Raw genomic sequence first — 17,500 nt, forward strand, 5'->3', positions numbered from 1 at the left:
ATACCCCGCGCCCCGAAATCCTGCACGAGATCACCAGATCACATGATTTCGACCTTCCCTGATCTCGTTGGTAATGGGTTCTCGACAGCTAGAGATAGGAGTGATTCACATCCTCGCCAGCGATATATCAAAGCAATCAGTGCCAAAAGAGGCACTTGTGCCGCGATTAGCCGTTGTGCTTGTTAAAAACTATATATTTCCTACAGAGGCAGTATTAATGCTGGGATACAATATTTATTCTCACTTAGGCGGAGATATTTAAGTTAACTAATTAATCATTAAAGCAATCAGCTAGTCGTTTGTTTAATGTCTAATTGGACCAGTCAATCAGTGCGTTTCGTTCATTAAATTCTTTTCATCGTTAGTCCCAATTTCATCAGTGATATGCCCTCGTTATTAAAACACTGTTAGATGACTTTTAATAATAAATCCACTGTTTGGGGTTCTAGTTGTCAAAATGACCTTCCCAAGATACGACACACGCTTTCACGTCAACAATCTTATAAATCGAAGATGCTATACGACTCTCAGACTCATTCATTATATTTAATCAATTCTCAGTTCTAAGAATGCAATCTGAATTAGCTAACCTATTGTTATGTCGCACGTTCGGATGGCTTCTACTCAACTCTCACCGCTACTCTGCTACTAGTCTCTACTACTCTGGTCTAGTCTTCTCCCATTATATCTACGTATTGGGCTAGCCTACTTCATCGTCTGGTGGCGCCCACACAACACCTATACTATAAAATTATGTGTTACAAATGTCTGTTACAAAATTACTTGGTAATTGAAACTAACTGCTGTCGTTTCTGTAATGCGAAACAGTTTACGTTTTCTGCCAGACATCAAATATTTGTAAAAAAGAAGAAAAGAAAAAAAACTTAACAGCATTAGATTAATGGTGCATATTTTTATCGACCAACAAGGCCAATGGAATGCATATTCTGTCTCGATGAGATCTTATTTTAGAAACATGAGGCCGTACAAATAATGCCATAAGGAAATTTGAATACTGCGAATTGTTTTAAATGGTTGGTTGCTGAGCCGGGTTTTCAGAGGAGAACACCTTGGTACTTCCATTATAAAGCGAGATATCGCTGCTTCATTAAACGTCCGTTTAATCCAATAATCATGTGATACTCACTGATTTAAATATCACACGACAGCCAATATTCTATGCAGTCATACAGAAACGAAGATGAAAAAGGAAAAAAAAATTAATTTTTTTTTCTTCAAGTTTTGATTGCTTTTTTGAGTGTCGAATCAATTATAAATATTTTGTTTTCTCTTGACAAACTTGAGCAGTAATTACAAATGCTGAAAGGATTCGTTTTGTCATCGTGGCTGTCGTTATCGTTGTCGCTATCTTCATCACCATTACTAATGTTGAAGATGACGGGGAGGAGGAAGAAGAGGAGGAGACGATCTCACTTAAATGAATCTGTCACTGAAATACACTTTGATTATAATAAGGTTTGTAATAAATGTTTTTCCTCCTTGAATTTATGGATAGTGGTTTGCTGGAGAAAGACGGCATTATCGATCGGTTCGAATTTGCCCATGTGTAAATTCTATTGATGTTTTAAGGGTTCTTAATCTGAAATAGTTGGACATCTTCTAAAAATGTAAAAATCAATGAGAAAAAAATGAATCAAATGAAAATCATAATTAAGAAGTTAAAATAAAAATACTGAGACCACTTCGATAAAATAACTATATTAAAATGGCAGCAAAGGCAATACAGCAGCCATTAAATTAGGTTAATGAGGTGAAACAGTCCACGTAAAAAGATGTGTGATTAAAGGAAAAAAAACAGAAACCACTTCCTATTGATTGGTTTGAAGTAGTTTATTTATTGCATTTGATGCATTTATTTCGAGGAAAATTTTACATTTATTCATCGAAGAAATATTCAAAAGGTTGTCGACATATTTGACACTCACTTGGAATAATGGCTCTGGGTGTGCCTTCCTAGACCACACATTGATAAGCTGGATGAAACACAAAGACAAGCCACTCAGCGAATTGTCATAAAGGCACTGATCAGCTTCAGCTTTTGTCTCACACATGGACTGTGTCCTCTGTCTATTTTTTTCTATCTCTACTACAATGGCCTCTGTACCTCGGAAGTGTCTGGTTCCGTGCTACGTCCACTTAATCACTCTTTCCGCTACTCTTTCTCCTCCTTCCATCATTCATGCTGTTTCTAACCCCCAATCTCCATACTAAGCAATATTTTTAGGACTTAACCCGATGTGAGGCCTCTGGAATCGACTCTTTTTTCGCCTCGTTCTTGCAGATGTAAAATGTCCGTCCCATCGTGCGTATCCTGTCAGGTCGACGATGGAAAGGATGGCTTCCATTTGCAAATACTGATAGAGCACAGAAAGTGTGTCAATAGCCAGCTGGAGAAGATGTTCTCCTGGGGCTACAAGCTACAGTAGCATCCAACCTTACTGGTTAGCCACATTTATATGGCAAATATACTTCACATAAAATGTAACAATTTTAAGTATAATATTTAAAGGCACCAGCCTGATTTGGTCTCCTGGGATCTGGAAAGACCGTGGGTACTGAACATTCAACCTGGCCCAGAAAAGATTTTTAAAAATATTTTAGAACAATAGATATGGAGAATTTGATTTTTCGGTATAATGAGCTTTTAGAATGGTGCAATTTATGCAGTTGTCCATGGTGGTTAATGACAAGTAAACTAAAATATTCCTAACAGAACTTTAGATCTATTCATCCTATTTATTATTTTATAAACATCGAAATTGATATCACATAAAACCACAGACAATGAGTTTTAAATTTTCAACTTTATAATTATCGCCATAGTAAAGTTTATGATTATCTTCTGGGAATAAAAAAATATTGCTTTTCTTTCTAGATCAACATTTCTGTTTCTTACAGTAGGGGCAGTTGTGGTCGCTTGTCAACTACGTTGGTTAGGGTTCAGTCTCACAGCAGAGAATATAGGGTAAATATCTTCTGCTATAATTCCGGGCCAACCAATTCATTGTGGTGGGATTTCATTGACGGGAAGAGTGTGGGTGCTTGTAGTATATACAAATATGTGTGTGTGTGTGTGTTTCCTGAGTATGCTTCTTTGCTTTTTTTTCTTTCTTTTTTGGCAACCAGCGTTACTTGAATTACCTTCCTCTAATTATTAGCTTTGAAAAAAGTAGAATTGCTATAAGTACCAGACTTCAAAAACAGATACTGGGGTCATAATTCGACCAAATCATTCGAGGTGCTTCCTCAGTATGACAGCTTTCCACTGCCTGAAAAGAAAAAAGAATATGGTTTTATTTTCATAATATGATGTAGAATTCTTTCAACATGTTACATTGACAGTTACAGTATATATATATATATATATATATATATATATAATATATATATATATATATAAAATATATTTGCTGCTCTCTGCGTTGTGTATTTAAGTAACTCATACGATTTTATTTACATATCTCCTTGCTTATCCACTTATTATTCCTCTGGCATCTATTATTTTGAACATTGTTTTAACCTTTGATCTCAATGATGGAGACAACACATGCGAAAGTATTCAAAACAACAAGTGCCATAGCGAAGCAAGACATCGATCAGATGAAATTGCAACGGCTGGTGGGGGTGGGGCACTAAGCATTGGAATTGTTCTGAAATTTAGATTAAAATATGTAAAGAGTAAACCTCTGGAAAAAGTATTTAAGAATGTATTGAAATTGAAAGAACTCATGAATTGATCACTAAGTGTACGCTAAGAATATAGATTCTTAACTGCATAATATTCAAGACAAACGGTGCTCTCATTAACAAAATTCACTTGCCGAAGAACAAATGCGAGGCAGCAGTGAAGCAGCAGTGGCTCACATAATTGTAAATATCAGTTACTGAACCATGAACAGGGATTGAAAAATAGTCTGAAGGGCCTTAGCAAGGCATGTGTTCATTAGCAGAGGAATTTAAAAGGTATTTCCATTCCTAGAAGCTGTACAACAGCATGAATACCGAACAAATACATCAGCTATATCAGAGAAAAAGGACAAACGATTCTTCCGGAAAAAGTGAAAGTGATGATTGAAATTAAACCCATTACTGCTAGAAGAAGAATATTCTAATGTGGTTATCCCTCGTCACGATTGTATAACTACACACAAAGAGTAAATAAAACCAGTACTATACTCGTATGAAAACTACTCTTTCATAGAGACTCCTTAATTGCTCTACTATCCTTTCTAGTTCTGACTCAAATAATTTGCTGAAGAAATCTAACACTGATTATAAATGCCAGACAATCCATATGTCGAATCCTCTGTAGCATGAATAGCTGAAAACTATTTGCTAAACAAAATACGCAGCTGGTGACCAGACTAAAAGTGTTTATAAATAAACCAAGATATAAATATGAATATCAGACGAAACAAAAATGATTAAGTTACTCTAAAAAAGTTGCAGATAGCAAAGCTTAGAATATTAAATTAGATCCATACAAAGTTATCAGATAATTAAAGCAGAACTTACGTTAGAAATAATTAGAAGCAGTTAAGTCGGTGAGATACAGAACAGGGAGATGATGAAGAAAATTATAAAAAAAGAATCAGATATATTCAAAACTGAAGTCAATCTTGATATAAGATAATAGATATGAATAAATGAGTTTAGACAAGAAGATACAAGAAACTACTGAGAGTAGTTTTGATGCCCACCTACACCCGCCCAATACTCATATCGACAGAATATCGCTCTCCTGCACACGGAGAACGTCGACAAAAACAATTAGAAAACTGTAAGAAAATAACTTGAGCGGAGCAAGAAAAACACTTGGAAGTATCAAGTGGAACTTACTCGGATGATATTAGCGAAATCTCTCTATCTTACGCTCTTTCTGTGTTTCTTTTTCTGCTTGTCTCACTTAGTTTCTCTCTCTTTTGTGTCTGACTCTATCTCTCTGTTTATCTCTCTCTCTCTTTCTCTCTCTCTTTCTCTCTCTCTCTCTCTCTCTCTCTCTCTCTCTCTCTCTCTCTCTCTCTCTCTCTCTCTCTCTCTCTCTCTCTCTCTCTCTCTCTCTCTCTCTGAATGGATGGATGAATGAATATTGTGCTAAAACGATGACAAGAAAAGTCTTTATATGGGGCGGCAATTTACAAACATTGAATAGGCGCAGGTGTGGCTGTGTGGCAAGACGCTTGCTTCCCAACCTCATAGTTCTGGGTTCAGTTCCACTGCGTGGCACTTTGAGCAAGTTTCATCGACTATAGCCTCGGGCCAACGAAAATCCTTCTGAGTGGTTTTAGTAGACAGAAACTGAAAGAAGCCCATCGTATACATATATATATTTATATATATATATATATATATGCATGTTGTTTGTCTCTGTGTTTGTCCCAGCACCATCGCTTGACAACTGATGTTGGTGTGTTTAACTCCCCCGTAACTTAGCGGCTTGGCAACAGAACCCGATAGAATAAGTACCAGGCTTACAAACAATAAGACGAGGTGTCGATTTCTTCAACTAAAAGGCGGTGCTCCAGCATGGCCACAGTCAAAAACTGAAACAAGTGAAAGAATAAAAGAAAGAATATAATGGTTAAATGGATAAAGAAAAGTCGCAAACTTAACGTTGGAGTGGTTTGCAATTGACACAGAATGGTTTTTCATTTTGTGCCAAGTTCAAGGAATTTACACCTTAAACTACCAGGAAGCTCTAAAAGAAACAGAATACATTAGCCAAGTATGGAATATATGTGGACATTCGACAGAAACGACGGATCACTTATCTAGAAATTATATATATACACCAGCTGTGCCCCAGCATGGCCACAGCCTTAGAATAAAAGAATATCTACAGCAATGATAATGTTGGAGCTTTCCTATTCTAGAAAGGACCCGAACATTACGGAATGATATTGAAAGAAATGTAAAGTAATAAATTACTTAGAATGACAAAGCATCAACACATTGGATTAGGTAGAATAATGCAGCCTTGGAGATGAGGACAATCGGCGGGAGATTAATGTGAAGGAAAGGTATTTTCTCATGATTCAACTCAGTTATAATAAACGATAGGGTATCATTTACCTTTTATTTGATCTCGAAATGGAAATAACTTGTATTTTATATCCACACCATGCAATGAAATATGATAACGATGAACATGAGGATGATCAGCGCCAGCAGCGGCATGCAGGAGAGTCACTTGACGGGAATCTTACAAAGATATATTACAATTTCTGTAGGGTTTCATATAATTATGTGGTTAAAATAGTGACGAGAGAAGGAAATGAAATCGAAAGACAAGAAATTAGTTCCGGTGGGAACGAGGAAATTAAATTGACCGAATATTGGACAGGTAATTTAGAAGGAAGAAAGGCAAATTTTATCCCGGCGTTGTTTGAATTCAGAACATAAAGTGCCAACACTAAATATTCTTCTTGTCCAGTGTTCTAATAATCCTTGCTATTCTAGGCACAAAACCTGACATTTTATGGCAAGGGAATTCACGATTACATCAACTCCACTGTTTAATTGCTCCTTATTTCATCGATACCGAAATGGTAAAAGGCAAAGTCGACCTCGACAGAATTCGAACTCAGATCGTATTGATGGACGAAATGCAGCTAAGCATTTTGCCCCGCGTACAAAATGATGTTTTTACGTCAGAATAAGGCTATAAATTTTACGGGTGATCGATTATATCGACCTCAGGAATTTATTTCAAAATATTCTATCGATATCGGAATGTTGAAAAACAGAGTCAATCTCGACAAGTTTTGAACGCAGAAGATAAAGGACCATAATGAGTGTAAGATAGGCACAATAAGGGCAATTTTGTGAAGTGACGTTCAGTCAACATTGTAGTCCGCAACACTTGACTAGTCTTATGTTTTATTTACCTCGAAGGGACGAAAGAAATGATGATCTTGAAAAGACGAAAAATATGTTGAACTGATAAAAAGCCGTGCGAAATACCGCAATGAAAATATTCCACTGCCTAACAATCGTAAGAAGGTGACCACCCTCTTGTAATTACTTTTGGTTTGAGAAGTGGGTTAAAAGTTTTGTTTGTGGGGATTAGTCGATTACCTTGACCCCTGTGATTCACTGCAACTTTATTTTAGAAAGGATGAAAGGCAAAGTTGACCTTAAGAAGAGTTCGAAGAGATATCTTGAGATATTAACGCATTAACTCCAGAGCGATTCTGCCAAATCGCCGCCCAAATATGGCATTAACATTAGATTCTGATTCGGACACAAGACCAACAAAACTGAGGAAGAGGGATTAGATGATACCATCACTTGCAGTTCTTGACTCGTCTTTTATTTTATCGTCCTGAAAAGGATCGAAACCTGTTATCCCCGTACCACGTTTTCTAAACACAGAAAGTAAAAAGATGCTCTAAGGTCTTTGACAGCTCGTCATAAAATAGTTGCACGAGGCCAGAAATCTTAAGGGAAGCGTGTGAGTGGATTACATCGATCCCAGTGCTCAAATTGAACTTATTTTATTGACCCCGATTAAATTAAAGGCAAACTCGGAATTTGAACCCAGAATGTAATGCCATAAGAAATACCTATTTCTTTATTGCCCACAAGGGGCTAAACACAGACAGGACAAACAAGGACAGACAAACGGATTAAGTCAATTATGTCGACCCCAGTGCGTAACTGGTACTTAATGTATCGACCCCGAAATGATGAAAGGCAAAGTTGACCTCAGCGGAATTTGAACTCAGAACGTAACGGCAGACGAAATACGGCTACGCATTTCGCCCGGCGTGCTAACGTTTCTGCCAGCTCGCCGCCTTCAATGCCATAAGAAATACCGCTAACCATATTATCCGGCATGACCATGATAATGTCAGTTCCCCGCCTTCTTTTCGGCTATAATAACAGTTTCACGTTTTGTCATAAGGCCGTCAATTTAAAGTGGAGATGAGTGGAATAAATTGACCCCAATTATCGATCGGTACTTATTTAATCTAATTCGAAAGCAGGAAAGACAATGTTGACCTCGAAGGAATTTGAACTTAGAACGCAAAAAGACGGATGAAACGCTGCTAGGCATGTCCACCGAAGCACAGACTATTCCGCCGGTTCACCGCTCTCTTTTTGTCAGTAAAAATGAGAATAATAACAATAACAGTATAAAAAAAAATTACGCTAAATACATTACATTTATTACAGAGAAATAGGACACACGTTAATTGCTACTTTACACAAATTATATTCCTCAACAATTACCGATCGTTATTCCTTCTCATTTCAGTGCGTATTTAGTATTAATTATATTACATATATGAATGTCACTTGGTGCTGAAATGGTATAAAGATTATAATCACTTACTGAAGCTATATCAACTCTATATCTCAATACAATGCAACTATAACATCACTTAAACATACGCCCATATTGTACTGATTTTTTTCCAGTTCTACAATATGTTAGTATTGGTTAGAAAACACTGACATTTATAAGCAGAGGTTGTAAAAGAAGAGGGAACCTAATGATTGACTAACGGCAGGTAACGTAACACATGATTTTCCTCTACCTCATTGTAAGGCAAAGAGAACAGTGTTGTCTGTCACAACAATAATCTGTTCATTCAGTAGTGATGACGCTCAGATTGATATGACATGCTTGTGTACTTATAATAATAATTTCAAGAACAATAGCAGTTAGATTGTCAAGGGTATATGTATGTATGGACGTATACATATATATATATATATATATATACTTACACAGACAGATACCTACTTACATACATACATACAAATATGAATATATTTACAGACAGATACTTACATACATGTATATATATTATATATATATATATATATATATATATATATATATGTTTGTTTGTTCATATTCAGGGCATTACTATACATAAATGCCTCACGGTAGGAGGGACTTTTAAAGTCAAAACTACCATAATAAACACATTTTGTACCAAACGCGAGGGAATGCAACTCTCGAAGCAAGCCTTTTAAGAAGATATTCTGTTAAAAACTGAATCTGTTTTTGAAAGGCTCGCTTCGAGAATTGCATAACCTCTCGTTCGGTAAACAAAAAATGGGTTTATTATGGTAGTTTTGACTTTAAGAGTCCCTCCTAGCATGATAAATATATTTAAAGGGAATAATTAATAATTTTTTTCCAATTAGCGATGAAATGACAAGCATTTATTTACATAAATATCCATTTAGGAAACTTATGCACAACAGTTAGTTGCATAAATCCTTTTCAATAAGGGGTGAGAGTTCAAATTCCATGCGTGCTCACTCTTTTGTTTCCATCGAGGGCTTATATACCCCGATACTTATCCTTGCTTCTCCGACATTTCTTTACCATTTTGAGAGTAGCCAGGTAGATACAAGTCAATTCTCGAAGTGCTACTCTAGCGCATCGTAGCCAAAAAGCTAGTCTTTCTCTCTTATTTGTTTTTATTATCTAAAATCACAGGATCCGCTAAATACGAGCAACGATGTGCCCGGAATATATCTAACCAGCGTCACGGTTCTTGACCTACAATCCATATTCCCGTTTCATACTTCGTGTCTAATTGAGAAACTACCTTCAATTAATTAGATACATGGTAGTAAATGAAAGAAAAACACTTTCCTTGCAATTTCATAACAATATTTCTGTGAGCCACAAATATAATCCCAGTTCTGTGTTTCATATAAACAAGCACGAACTTACAACATTGACAAATACTTATAGTTTAGAAAGAGTTTCAAACTTTTGCCATATTAACACAATGCACTTCGTAGAAGAGAATGGTTTGTTTTTTATTTTCACTTGAAAGTGTTTATAATAATCACTGTAACTTATCAACGCCTATGAATCGACTTGATCATTAAAATGTTAAACATACAAATTGCAATGAAGAGATACACAATAGACAGACTTCTGGGAACGATTAAGAATTAGTATTTTAACGGGCATTTCTAGAAATGTGTGTGCTTGTATTATAATGTTTTGTTTCTTTTCTGATCCCAAAATATATCTCTGCTTTTAGCATTCCTTAGATTCATATATATACATACACATAGAGACACACACATACACACACACAACACACACACACACACATACACACACTTATATATATATATATATATATATATATATACTTCATTAACGCCCAATACGGAACAGCTTTATAAGCAAGAGCTAGTTGTGTTTTTCAGCCATGAAAGGCAGTGAGCAGAATTGATACGATTTACATGTCCATAAAATGTTCATTAACTTCTTACACGTATACACACGCTCCCCTCATATATATATATATATATATATATATATATATATATATATATAATATATATATATAAAATTATTACATTATATAAAAGGGCTTAGTCAAATAAATTACTTTGCCACATACTGAACTCATTAGAAATAGTAGCTAAAAAAACTTTTTTAAAACTATTTCTAATACTTAAAGAAAATCTCTCTCATATAGTGTTTGCTCAATTCAACTCACGAAAGTATGGGGGTAAAGACATTAAAAAATCAAATGCAAAGGTTATTTGAGAACGTACGTTTCTAGATTAGTCAACTCGACATTTCTTTCGTCAGCTCAGAACTCCTTGGTTTGGATTTGAAAACACTGAAATTGGGAGCATACCCTTTCGGCTTCTTATCGCTTCTGAAGATCTGCTCGAACTATCAGTGCCAGCAAACTCAAAATATGCAAGCGAAGAATTTCTGCTCTCCCCTTTCCACCAGCGTGGGGAGAGCAGAAATTCTTCGCTTGCATATTTTGAGTTTGCTGGCACTGATAGTTCGAGCAGATCTTCAGAAGCGATAAGAAGCCGAAAGGGTATGCTCCCAATTTCAGTGTTTTCAAATCCAAACCAAGGAGTTCTGAGCTGACGAAAGAAATGTCGAGTTGACTAATCTAGAAACGTACGTTCTCAAATAACCTTTGCATTTGATTTTTTAATGTCTTTACCCCCATACTTTCGTGAGTTGAATTGAGCAAACACTATATGAGAGAGATTTTCTTTAAGTATTAGAAATAGTTTTAAAAAAGTTTTTTTAGCTACTATTTCTAATGAGTTCAGTATGTGGCAAAGTAATTTATTTGACTAAGCCCTTTTATATAATGTAATAATTTGAATTCGCCTTAAATGGTCCTTTGCATACTGAATACTTGGTGAAATTGATTAATAATTAATTAATTTTACCCTCAATTGTTGAAATTATATATATATATATATATATATATATATATATATATATATATATATATATATATATATATATATATATATGTATGTATCCTCCCATATACATACATATATAGTGTACGAAGGGGAAATAGTCGCCAGTTTACATTTTTAATTTCGTGCATCCGCATTGGTTTTGATTTTGTCGACTGCACAGTATAGTGGGGTGAGAAAGACACCACCATGGTGCAATTCTCTGTGCCAGAAATTTGGAAACTACATTCTGTACTGCATGGCATTTGCAGCGGAAGCTCAAATACGAACATTTCAGAATGTTTAGGAGTCAGTCTAAGCACAGTGTAAACTGAGGACATGTACCAAGAGTAATAAAAACCAAACATCCAGCCAACATTATGGTATTTGGAGTGATCGCTAGTGATGGCGACGTTATGCCTCCATTCATCTTCCAATTCGGCCTCGAACTCAACACGGAGACCTCCATCAAGAGCATGAAGGAGGTAGTGCTGCCCTGGGTCAAGAGGTGGCTGATGGAAGACTATGTCTGGACTCTGTACCATGCCACACGAGCAAGAGAATTCACTCATGTCTGTCAGACAATTTCTGTGACCACAGTGCCCCTAACATCTGGCCACCTAACTCCTCAGGCTGCAACGCCCTTGATTATTATGTGTGGGGTGCAGTTGAGCGCGAGACCAAAGATGAGCTAGAGGCAAGGATTATGGTAGCATTCCCCAACTTAAACAAGGAGACCGTCCAGAAGATTTGCAGGAGATTCCCAAGTCGTTTGGAGACCGTGGTTGATGTCAATCGCGAGTTTATTGAATAAATTTACTCATTAGTATTTCAAGATATTTTTATGTAGTTAAAAACGAGTTGTCAGTGTTATTTTCATTTTTGCGTAATTTAGACGACAATATATTCACCGCACCCTTTATATTTGATGAGAAGCTTGTACTATCTACTTTCACTTAGATGGGTTTGAACTGGCAAGGGGCGAGTTATTCTGACTCTATACGCACGATGATATGATGCAAGCTAAACATATCCGCTGGTTGAAGCGAAGAGGCCGCGAAAAATAAATCGTTAGTCTAATATACGACCGATATATTTAGCCCGGCCTTTCTCTTTGTGTCATAGCTACAGATACATTAAGATTTGGAAGAAAATGAAATCATTTCATTTTTATTTAAGTTATTTATTCTTAATTTTTGATAGAAATTTACCCGTCTCTAAGGCGACATCACGGATCTCTTTACGCTTTGTATGTAATTAATTATAAAGTCAAAACACTAAACAAGCTATGGAGATTGTGTTACATAAGCCTCTTAGAATTGATCAAAGGATGCAATTGTTTGTGAAGAGTAAATCTAGCCTTGAGCTTTCTGCCGCATACAATGCAGAGGTCTATGTTTATCTAACTAATTGCTTGTCTACTCGCGAATTTTTTCTCAACACGAAAAGCTTCAGCTCCAACTAAACGAAGCTACGCTGGGCTTCCATACAATTACAGCCTTAACGACAAAAGAAATCTCTATGAAAAGGAAATGCGATCGAGTCTTCATTGAATTACAGTAATAAATATTATTTACAGATGTGGAATTGATAAATATGAAATATATATATATATATAGCTTTTATCCTTTCCTCGCTTCAGTCATTGGACTGCGGCCATGCTTGAGCACCGCCTTGAATGTCTCAGTCGAACAAATCGGTCCTTGTACTTCAATTCTTAAAACCTCTTACTTATTATATCTGTTTCTTTTGTTCGAATGGTATCTCAGACCAAAACAACCCAATCCATGCTGTTAACCCGCGCGAAAAGTGTATACAAATACAAAGACTGGCTTAGATGTTAGGGTGTCAGCATCATGATTGTAAGACTGTGGTTTCGATTCCTGGACCGGGCGAGGCGTTGTGTTTTCAAGCAAAACACTTCATTTGACGTTGCTCCAGTCCACTCAGCTGAGAAAAAATGAGTAACGCTGCGATGGACTGGCGTCCCGTCAAGCTAGGGAACACATACGCCATAGAAACGGGGAAACCGAGCCCGTGAGCCTGGCTAGGCTTTAAAGGGACGCATTTTTTTTTAGATATACGACGGGTTTTATTATTTTTGTGTTTTTTTTTTCTTTTTCTCTCCACCAAATCCACTCACTCGAGTAGAAGACACTTGTGCAAGACGCCACCTGATGGAAGAGAACGCAATACCATGTGATTGAGAAGCAAAGTATTTACCACACGGCTACGCCTGCGCCGATGTAGTTTGCTGATACTTAAATTACAATCTTATTGTGATATAAGGAAAAAAAGACGATTATTATTCTGAGATTCTTTATGGAAATAGTTCAGGATTTACTCGTCAAATCTTGCTTACATCTGACGAGGCAACTTTTCCAAAGACTTTCTCGAATATAAACCTAGAAAAACATTAGTAATGCTTAACACTTTACAATCTTGCAAGGAAATGGAAACATTCCTTTGACAGCTATAGAAGCCATCTACCAAAGCAGCGGTTCCCGTCTCTAAATATTATTGGGTGAAATATGTAAAAGTTCACTTACTACTCTCAATTTCTTTTCGAACATATGATGATGGTCTGGCTGTCTGTCTATCTATCAATCTATCTTATCTATCGCTTTCTTTCTCTCTCCCTCTCTCTCCTTTTCCCCTCTCACCCTCGCTCTTTCGCTTTCCCTGTCTCTCTCTCTCTCCCTATATATATATATATATATATATATATATATATATATATATATATAATAATATATATAATATAATGAAATTATTGTATACAGTGCTCAGGTGCACCACATATATATGTATATGTGAGTGTGTGTGTGTATAATATCTACATATATATATATATATATATATATATATATATATATATATATATATATATATGTATGTATATATCATATGTGTGATAGTTTCGAGAAATATTAGCAGATTGCAGCAATATCAAGCAGGTTGAGTGGGTGGTGGGAGAAGAGGACAGATACATGGTCGATCAACTAGAGAAGGAAATGGGATGAGAAGCAGTTTTCTATTTTGAAATCTCATGAGGCAAGTGCCTTCTTGAACAGGCACCTATTTAGTAGGGGGCTTCATTAAACATACTCCCACACAAAACTATACACAAAGCACAAAGGCAAACATGCACGAATACACGGATATATATATATATATATATTTAAATTTTGCATATGTGTGTATGTCTTTGTGCGTGGGCGTGTGTGTATGAATGTGCGTCCATATATGTTTAATATGTTTATATATATGCACCTACATATATATATATATATATATTATATATATATACACTTACTCTACACTCTCTCTTGTTTCAGTCATTTGACTGTGGCCATGCTTGAGCACCGTCTTTAGTCGAGGAAATCGACCCCAGGACTTATTCTTTGTAAGCCTAGTACATATTCTATCGGTCTCTTTCGCCGAACTGCTAAGTTACGGGGACATAAACACACCAGCATCGGTTGTCAAGCAATGTTGTGGGGGGATAAACACAGACATACAAATATACACACACACATACATATATACATACATATATACGACGGGCTTCTTTCAGTTTCCGTCTATCAATTCCACACATAAGGCTTTGGTCGGCCCTAGGCTATAGTAGAAGACACTTGCCCAAAGTTCCACGCGGTGGGACTGAACCCGGAACCATGTGGTTTATAAGCAAGCTACTTACCACACAGCTATACCTACGCCTATATTTATACATATGCATGTAATGTATATACGGGTATTTGTATTTATGTTTGTTTATTTGTTTATACGTATACTAATGTGTTGTATATACTTATATATGTGTCTTTATCTACCCAAGTAGTGTCCTTCTTTGTTTATGTTTGTGGTTGTGTGTACACCCACTGCCACATCACATATCAACAAGGACATCTGAGCACACCCTGCCTTTCCCTGCAACTGAACAAGTGGAAAACATGCCTAGAAGCATTAATTGCTCGGAATGCGTGTGAAGTTGCATAAACAACTTCGAGTATGATGTTGCATGTATATCAAGGACTGTGTCCGGCCATACATTGATAAATGTCAACAAAAGAGGTTTCAAAGTATTTTGGAAGTTAAATTATTAAATTCCATTAGAACAATGTTGAACTATATCTTCTCACAGCTTTCAGCTGTAAGAACTCTGGAAATGTCACTGATCCAATTTGAGAGTGACATAGTAGGAAGACGAATAGACAACAACAAAACGAAGAAAAAAATAGGCCAGCTAAAAATAAAATATAATCATATAAAATGCAAAGTGAATACTTTTTATAGCTCATTTTTTGCTCAATTTGTGTAGTGAATAGAAACCGTTTATGAAGAGTCACATGAAAGATTTCGAAACCCAGCATCACGTAAATAATGTTGTTTTTTTAAAAAACTTTTTTCTCTCCAACTGAAGCATTCATTCATTTCCTTCTTCCTTCTTTGTAATGTTTTGCGTTGAAATATGTGCATCTAACATTTGCGCTTTTATATACACATGTGTGTGTATGTGTGTTAGTGTGTATACGTACACGTTTGTAAACATATGCATATGTTTAACTGTGTACATGTGTGCGAGTTGGTGTATGTCTGTGATAGTGTGTACTTATTAGTATTGAACACATTTTCTACAGCTAACTAATTCCTTCCCTTTATATGTCTCTCTCTGTTTCTTTCTATCTCTCTCTCTCTCTCCTCTCTCTCTCTTTCTGTCTGTCTCTCTGTCTCTCAAGCTCTATCCCCTTCTCTATCTCTACTCTCCTTCACTATCTCTGCACACAGATACACACAAACACACACATCCAGACACAAACACAAACACACACACACACAAACATAATAATTAGTTCTTTATATCAATGTACATGTTATGCATTCGAAAATAAGTATTCTTAGCTCTGCATTTCATATGTATTTAAGAATATATGTATTTACACACACACACACTTACATATATATATATATGGATGTATATGTTACATATATATATGTGTGTGTGTGCGTATGCACTCACATACAAACACTCCCATGGATAAGTGCGTACACATGCTTATATGTTCGAGAACACCTACCAACTGTAATGAATAGATACAACCACATACCCACTCACACACACGTAACCACCCAGTTGATATTGTCTAAATTCCTATGAAAGGGCCTTGTTTCTGTGTGTTGCAGTTTGGATCCTTATCTAAAGCAGTGTAATTTGAAACATTAACCAGATTTCACATAGAAATACGAATATATGAATACATGTAGAAGGATGAGTGTTTCTTTTTCATCACACAGCTTCCACCTCATATAATTCAGTCCTCTGTCTTCTATGAACCTTCATTCTGTTCAAGTTTTTCAGTGTTTTATTGTCTTAGAATCCTGCTAGCTTCTATTTTCAAATTACACCGACACTTTAATTCATGTGTGCGTGTCTTTGCGCGTGTGTGTGGTGTGTGTGCGTGTGTATCTTCGTGGATATGTGTGTATATGTGTGTATTTTGTGTCTGTATATACGAAGGCGTGCTGAAAAGTTTTGGCTGTAGCGGTATCGCGAAAGGCGTTGCTCGACGCCCAGACTTCCGCGTTCTTTTACAGGGATCAGTAAAGCTAAAAGACTGCTGCAATATGTCTGAATCTGAGATGGCAAGATGCTCAATAAAATTATAATTAACTGATCCACTTGCATTTTCTTTTATACAATGCCAGGAACTTTTCAGCACCCCGTGTGTGTGTGTGTGTGTGTGTGTGTGTGTGTGTGTGTGTGTGTGTGTGTGTGTGCGCGCTTATCTTTGTGTTTATATATATATATATATATATACATCTAATGTAGGATAACATTTTTCGAAAAAAGTTCTATCAATGACCAGCATATTAAAAAATACCTTTAAAGGTTATATTTATAAACAAGGGCAAATGAATTATATGGTTATTGACGACGTGTCTGTTTTCAGCATATTTAGCATTAGAAATTTTTTCTTTTGCCCTTGTTTATACATTGTATATATATATATATATACATATATATCCTGTAAATGTTATGTGACAATTATTCGGTAGCCAAGATAAAACTCCGAGTTTCGGATGCCGAGGTGGAAATACACGCCGCCATTTCTTCAGTTATACGGCCATCGGAAAAATACTATGAATACAGCTAAATTCCTCTATTTACATAATATCGAGGTCTCTTTCATTCTTTTGTTGTCTTACCATTTATATCAATATATATAAACATATATATATATATATATATATATATAATATATATATA

General features: G+C 36.0%; 1 protein-coding gene across 4 annotated transcripts in view; it reads left to right on the forward strand.

Moving 5' to 3' along the window:
• The window catches only part of LOC115217464 (metabotropic glutamate receptor 3), a 477,824-nt gene that overhangs the window by 226,349 nt on the left and 233,975 nt on the right, over window positions 1-17,500 (forward strand). Inside the window, exon 1 of one of the 4 annotated variants that reach the window (XM_029787170.2) lies at window positions 15,523-15,608. The exons of the other annotated variants lie outside the window; for them this stretch is intronic. The gene's annotated coding sequence lies outside the window, so the exon portion shown is untranslated. Of the gene's footprint in view, window positions 1-15,522; window positions 15,609-17,500 lie in introns of those variants that run through there. 4 annotated transcript variants of the gene reach the window in all.

Source organism: Octopus sinensis, linkage group LG11 (genome assembly GCF_006345805.1).
Source record: "Octopus sinensis linkage group LG11, ASM634580v1, whole genome shotgun sequence".
Taxonomy (NCBI): Eukaryota; Metazoa; Mollusca; class Cephalopoda; order Octopoda; family Octopodidae; genus Octopus; species Octopus sinensis.